Here is an 8,000-nt window from a genome sequence, read left to right as displayed (position 1 = left end):
AATTTGTAACAATAAATAAAATAAAATAATTTTTATAGGAACATTACGAAAATAGCCCCTAAAGTCCGTATTAATGAATTCGATATAACTCGAAGCAAAATGAATTTCTCGCACTACCGATGCTATTTTTAGCACAAACAAGGTGTTTTCTTTTTTATTTAATTCAATATATTAGGATTTTACTTTACTAATTATCTTAACATCGGTAGATTGGAATGTTTATTCGTTGTAAACGTACCCGACAACATATAAATGTTGACATTTTCAATGTGGACGGTAAGTTGCACTTAATTAAAAAATAATAAAAATATATACGAAACTGACTTTTTTCGCTTAAAAATGGAATTATTTCCCTTTCTTTAGTAACGTTTTTTTTCTTTTAAATATTTTGTGTTTTATGTATATAAAGTACATTTGTTGAATGATATTCTTTTGACTTTATCCGTTGGGGGGCAGAATTTTCAAAAAATGAGAAAAACGGAGCGAAATTTAAGTTTCCGTTCCATTTTTACAACAACCGAACAAATAAGGGTAATCTATTTACTAGGATTTGTATTAGAAGCTGAGCACTTATTAAAATTATTTAATTGTTGAATTTTTTGCATTTTGGTTAAATTTGTTAGTTTGCAATCGCTGATAGCTCACTCAAAAACTTGAACTCAAGACGAAATTAAAAAGAATGGTACTCCCCCTCCCCCGATTCCAATTATGGTTAGGGTTCGACCGGCAATCACCAGATTCAACCGATCGTTATTCAAATGTTGAAATACTAAATCCACATTTTATTTATTTTTTTTCATAACTAATTAATTAATTAGTGATGGGAGTAATTTTTCTGTTTATTTTCTTAACATCTGTTGACAAAAAATAATTTATACTTTCTCTTGAAAAAAATCAAACTTTTCTCTGCTTTCATCTAACTATTTACAGTGTTCATATAAAGCATTCAGCTTTTCTTTTTATAATAAAAATTTCGTTTTCAAAAAGAAACGTTTACTGCCAAATTTCTTTTAAAAAATGTAAGTTTTCCTGAAAAATAAAAACAAACCCTTTCCCCTAAAAATTTATGGTAAAAAATGAATCTGATTTTGAAGGAAAAAAAACAACTTTTATTAATAAAAAAATCGCAAAAAATAATAAAAGTAAATAAACAATACAAATGCAATTTTTCTTGAGGAATGTGTTCCGTTTTAACAAACTGAGCCACAGCAACGCGTGGCCGGGTACAGGTTTATATATATATATATATATATATATATATATATATATATATATATATATATATATATATATATGTATATATATATATATATATATATATATAGTAAGTTGTAAAAATATATATGGCAATTAAGCTACACAGAATATTTCGCGTTTCATTCTCATGAGAATTCGTAAGGTTCACGAGAATTAAACGCGGAATATTCTGCGTAGCTTAATCACCATATATATATATATATATATATATATATATATATATATATATATATATATATATATATAACGCTTATTGGTTAGATCTACCTATGTATTGAGCACTGGTGAAGTAAATACTGAAAATCTACGCATACAATTATATTTTCGTATATTAATTTATGTTATTAAATGAAGTAGTCATATATATATATATATATATATATATATATATAAAACTTTAGTTCCTTCAGCTATAATCGAAACCGAAACCAAAACTTATGAAAAATTCTTGATAAATTATTTATAAGAAAAATACATTATTAAGGTGATATCAGTTAAAATCGAAACCGAAACCAAGACTTATGAAGAATTCTTTGTAAAACTATTTATAAAAAAATAGATGACTTAAGTGCCATCAGCTATAATCGAAAGCGAAACTACAATTATGAAGAATTCTTAGTATTTTTTTTTTAATTAAATGACTAGTATACCATCAATCGAAATCGAAAACTAAACTTATGAAGTATTCTTGATAAAATTATCTATTACAAGAAATGGAAGTACATAACAATTAAACGTCCCCGAATGTAAGCGTGACACAGAAAATAGCACGCATGATATCATATTAATATATAGATATTTATAATTATAAGCCCCCGTTATGCTCTTAAAGTTTAGCCTGTTTACAAAATAAAAACAAAAATGCAGTCAACTAGGTTATGCACGTCCACAACTTCCGATCATTTAAACACTTTATTATTGGTCACTGTTGCACCCGTTTTTTTTTGCATTCATAGGTGTTAAATTTCCCTTAACTCTCATGGTAATTGTTGGGGGCCTTGGAATAACATACTTTAAAATTGAGTCAAAGGTGACTTTGTAGCTGGGTTCGAATGATTAGGAAATCATGAAAAACTGGTGTCACAAAAAAAATTATATATATATATATATATATATATATATATATATATATATATATATCAGACTTGGCTGCTACGTTCATATTGTAGCGGTTCAACTGTCTGGTTACCAGGCCAACTTTTCAGGATCTGGATTGTTTAGGTCAGTTAAGAAGAGTTCGTACGCTGCACGTACTTATAGTGACCGAACTCGTCACTAGTTTGTTGTAGGTTTTCAACCGTTTAATTAGCGATTTTTACCAGCTACAATGAATCGGCTCCAGAGTTATAAAGCAGGCAATGTAGCTTTTATAACTAGGTCCCTGTGCTATGGAGATCAGAAATGCATTCTTAAAGAGAGTTTTCTAAGTCACTTAATGTCTGCCGTGTTCTGCTTCTTTGCTCAGAAGGAAAACGACTATGTACTTATGTGTAGGTTCGCGTGCTACAACACAAGTGTATCAACAGTGTAGCAACACGATTGTTTGTGTAGTTAACCCTCAACTTCTGCAAGGTCATGAACTGCGTGTGAATTTGTTTTAAAGAGTACAAAAACCTTGCACAGCATCATCTACACACTCCTGCTAAGAAGAAAATCTGAATCCAATAGCAAGACATAGTTAGGACGAACTGAAATTGTTCTAATGCATGGGTTACCTTAAAATGTAGCTTTGGTAAAATAATTACCTATGGGACTCCACTCTAAATTATTTTCTATGTGTTCCCCCTACAGTAGCTATCTATCAGTGCTTATAAGCTTTACCTATCTGGGTTTAGAGTTGGAAGTTTTTGTCTCCTGTGTTATTTACGTATACACTCCATCACATTTTAGTTTATTACCTTAAGGTGTTCAGTGTAAGGTTACCATGAGAAGCCGCTTACGTTGCTGAGAAAGATAAACATATTGAGAAAAATGTTGGCGAACGTCGATAAAGTGTGTCAGATTTGTAATTAACATAAAGCCCATGGGAAACTTTACTTCCCTACCTAAAAGAAACAAACCTCGACCTATGACAATGCGCTTATCTGTGAGAAAGAGAAGTCACGCACAATAATTAGCATATATGCTATAACGATAGGCAATAAAAATGAGCTACATAGAAACCCTCTTAAAAGACGTTCTTAAAGGTTATAACGTATTCATTTTTTGGATACGTCAATGTCCGAATATGTGCAGAATGTCCTACGTTGGAAGGATTTATCAGTAAAATAGCAAGTTATAAAACAATAATGGATTGCTGGTTCTAAAGAACTGAATCAACTAAGATCTCTTAATCAGTAACATTGTGTTTTGTTAATCTGAAATAAAGCCATCGAAGTAAACATAACGTTCAAGTATACGGGCTCATGTCATCACTAAAGCAGTCAAAGCCATGTAATGATTATAGGTTTCCAGCACACATCAACTGTTTACTGCTGACGGTTAAACATTTATATAAAAAAGGCGTACAAATATATTCGACTGACTGGATAGGCATTTCAACAATGTATTCAATTAATGAAAAGGCGATTGAATAAGTTCCACAAATCGAAGCAAACCAAACCTCCATAGGGCTCCTAATATCTAAGAAGTCAAGAAAACTGTAAAACAATTTTCTTTTACAAAGTCCTAAGCTACACATGTATATATATATATATATATATATATGTGTGTGTGTGTGTGTGTGTGTGTGTGTGTGTGTGTGTGTGCGTTTATTTAACTTTAAGTAAACAATTTACATATTTACGACAATAGCAATTCTATCGTTTCGATCAAGTAATGATCTCACCAGATAAGCTATAATTAAAGAATTGTGTTCCAATGTAAAGCGTAATTATAGGTCATATTGTAGGTCAATAACTTAACCGAAACAGTAGCATTGTTATTGCCGCATATATGCAAATTGTTTACTTGAAATTAAATGAAAAACATAGTTTATCTTTTTTATTGAGCACTATTAATAACCTTGTTAAATAAATTCCATTTTATATTTGGATATATATATATATATATATATATATTCACATATCAAATATTTTATATATATATATATATATGTATATCATATATCAAATATTTTAGTATTTACTTCGACCGTGTTCAATACGTAAGTTGAGTTAGGTTCTAAGTTTTGAAATTGCCATATACAACATTATGATTCAATGATGACAGATAGCTCCACATTTGCAAAAAACTACACGAGCTCAATCTCTTATTCCAGGCTAAGAGCCATTCTTCTCAAAAAATTAAAAATGCGTCTACAGTGCATATCCACAAGAGAATAAAAAACAGACATAACATCAACAACCACTAATGTATATTTTTTCTCAGCATTTCTGGTAAAATTATTGTATTATTACTGTTAAATAGGTTAATCCGGCACCTACAAGTTACCTACTCCCGGCTAGTCAATGTGGTTTTTGTAAGGTGCATTTTAGTCCGATAGGTGCACATGTGGGATATAGTACAAGGTAGGATCAAACTGATGATTCATTTCAATTACTATATAATAACGGCTACTCTCGTATGCAAAATTCGAACATCATCTTCATAATATATATATATATATATATATATATATATATATCATATATCATATATATATATCATATATCATATATATATATATATGTATATATATATATATATATGTATATATTATATCGAACATCTTCTTTTTATATATATTACGAGCAAAAGTACCCGTCGTTGACTGAGTAAAAACAGTCTACAGAAAATGGGCTCGGATTTATGAAAGTATGATAGGTTATGAAAAGGAAGGGTTGTTAGGAGATAGCTTCGAATTTGGAGGTATCAAACCCAAAGCAAAATATGATGAAAGTAAAAATAAAATAGATAAACCCCATAATTTATTATACCATACCTGTCTACACTGAAACACTTATCACAATATTCTGTGGATCTATATTAAAAACCTTGTTAATCTTTGTGACATATTTCCATTCTATGGAGGTCAGTTGCGAACGAACACGCAATGATTTTATTATACTATATTTCTTCAAACTGAAACATAATTATCAAAGAATACTTACGCAGATAGATATTAAAAGTCTTTATTAAAGTGTGTGCCTATTTCCATTCTATGGAGGCCAGACGCGAACGTAGACCCCACAATTTTATTATACCATCCCTATTTAAGTTAAAACATACTTATCAAAGTATTATGTACATCTATATCAAAAACACTTGTAAACGTTTTTTTTAATTTTTTATTTTTTATTTCCATACTTTGTGGACCAGGCACGAACGCAGACCCCACAATTTTAATGAACCATTGTTCTGCCAGATTAAACATACCCATTCCTGTGTCTTGATACATCTTCTATTATTATATGTAATCAGTTTTTTAAAATAGTCAACCATATAGGAGCCACACACATACACATTCAGCTTTATATTATATATATATATATATATATATATATATATATATATATATATATATATATATATATGGGGGAGTGTATGAGTGTGTGTATGGGTATGGGATGCGTCGCACTTAGTGATAAAGGTCTGACGATTACCTTCTGCCAGCTTAGTTATAAGGGTAGGAAGAATGCATACGACTTGCAGTTTCCAAGTTTCGTGCTCTTCCATCTTCCATTAGTAGGTTCACTTTAATTATTTTTAGCTGAATATTAATTCTAAAATCAATCGCTTGTTGTGGATTACATCACGAACAATGAACATACACACAAGAAACTTGGTAGTGGCTTTATTTTTTAGTACAAAACTTGTTCCAAAAGTAAAGCCTTCTATTTTATTTTAACTCAAAACTTTGAAGGGTTTGGAAGATAGGAGTGATACTATTAACATGAGCGACTTTTTGTAATTCCGCGTTTAGTTTTCTTAACTTTTGTCAAGAAGTCAATGATACCTCTCTTATTCTGACACATGTCAATAGTAGGGGTAATTTTTTTCTTGAGTTTCACACTATCAATATCTGCAATTCATGAATACATAAGTTCAATCATCATAACAAAGGAATTCACAATTCTCTTTGATCTAGTCAGGCGGAATAAAAGATAGGAGATATTACTTTATGCGTATTGTACATTTAAACTACTCATTACATATCCTATAAAATCATTAATGAAAAGATCATAAATTATAAAAGTCAAACTGCTATAATTATAAATATATCAAAAGGCGTATATTCTTTCTGTATCTATTTTAAAAATTAATAAAGCTTTTAATAAAAGATTTTCAATAACTAATAGTACTAGAGTAGCTCATGCTGGTTATGTATAAACTTTAATGCATACAGCTAAACTATTAAGAAATCTACTAATTAATGTTTGCTAAGTTACATATCTGTCACTGACGGCGAAATTGATGAAATGGCCATGTCCATTTTACCGAAGTACGAACACCTACCAGCACTCTATCTCTAAAACCGTCGAGCGTAGATGGTCATGTGACCCCTCAAAAAGTCCGGAATTGCCACATTATGAGGGGGGGGCAATAATACATTATGATGTTCTAAAATCAATAGCTTTCGAGATATTTGCAATAAACTACGTTCAACATTGTACATCGCACGGTGTACTGCATCTTGATTATTATTATATTACTGATGTACTTTATCCGAAAATTTTTAGTTTAATTTTGTGAATTTCGACACTTTGTGCTCTTACTACAACCACAAAATACCACACATTTTAAGTTCTTTGCTCTGCAAGTGCATGTCTTTGTACTCATACATGACATTGTGCATTTGGTCATCTGGTCTGCATGTATTATGCCGAGTTTTGTTGCATATCAAAACTTGAGCGGATCTAGTTTAATTGTTACAGGATTTGGGACTTCTAACCACAATCTGCACTGTAGATATGCTTGTTTTATGTGTTCTTGTAGTGTGGAAGAACAACAAATGTTCCAACGCTTTTGATGTGGCATTCTTTTGCGTAAAGACATCCTGAAAATTAAGCATCGATGTAAATACTGTGTCTATTTCGGTTGAAACATATGGAAGGAGGGGTACAATGATACCTTTGTAACATCAAATTTCGATTTATCCTGGAGGGCACTCATCGTTGCAATAAAGCTAGGAAATGATCCCTCCTCGCTATATCCGTACTTTTGTCTGGCCATACACCAAAGAAAATAATCATCATCAATATTGTGTTCTCGTGTATCATTATAAGGTGTTGTTGAAAATGATTCTGGTATATCACCGCTCTCTTTGATCAGGTAAGACTTCTCAATACCATGACAGGGCAGCACATCAACGAACTTTCTCATTTCTGGTTGTTCTTAGCGGGTTGTTATGTGATTGTCCTCAAAATGATTGCCTCGCGGTTGGTTCTGAAATATGCCTAAAAGGGCCATGACTCGAATCCTTTCCTGACATTGTGTTCTCTATCTGGCCAAAATTGCCCATTGCACCTTGGATAATGTGACCTTCAGATATCTTTGATGGTACAGGAAATCTGTTGGGTAGGTATCTTTCACTATTTTGGGGGTCATGGAGGTGTTTATTCTCTTCATTGAATCATAGCTAATAGCTAGATTCATCCTATGCATGATGTTAATCAGATGTCTTGATCTCAGGTCTTACTTCGTCCGGAATTTAACCAATAACGAATATACCGAAGGAGTGTATAAAACTTCAGGAGCCATTCATCTGTGTTAGTGTTGCTGGTGTTTGGGGACATAAATTTCATGAACTGCAGCCACCATTT

The sequence above is a fragment of the Euprymna scolopes genome, chromosome 1 (assembly GCF_053919585.1).
Source record: "Euprymna scolopes isolate OS-2025 chromosome 1, ASM5391958v1, whole genome shotgun sequence".
Lineage (NCBI taxonomy): Eukaryota > Metazoa > Mollusca > Cephalopoda > Sepiida > Sepiolidae > Euprymna > Euprymna scolopes.
Note: the sequence above shows the minus strand (reverse complement) of the source record.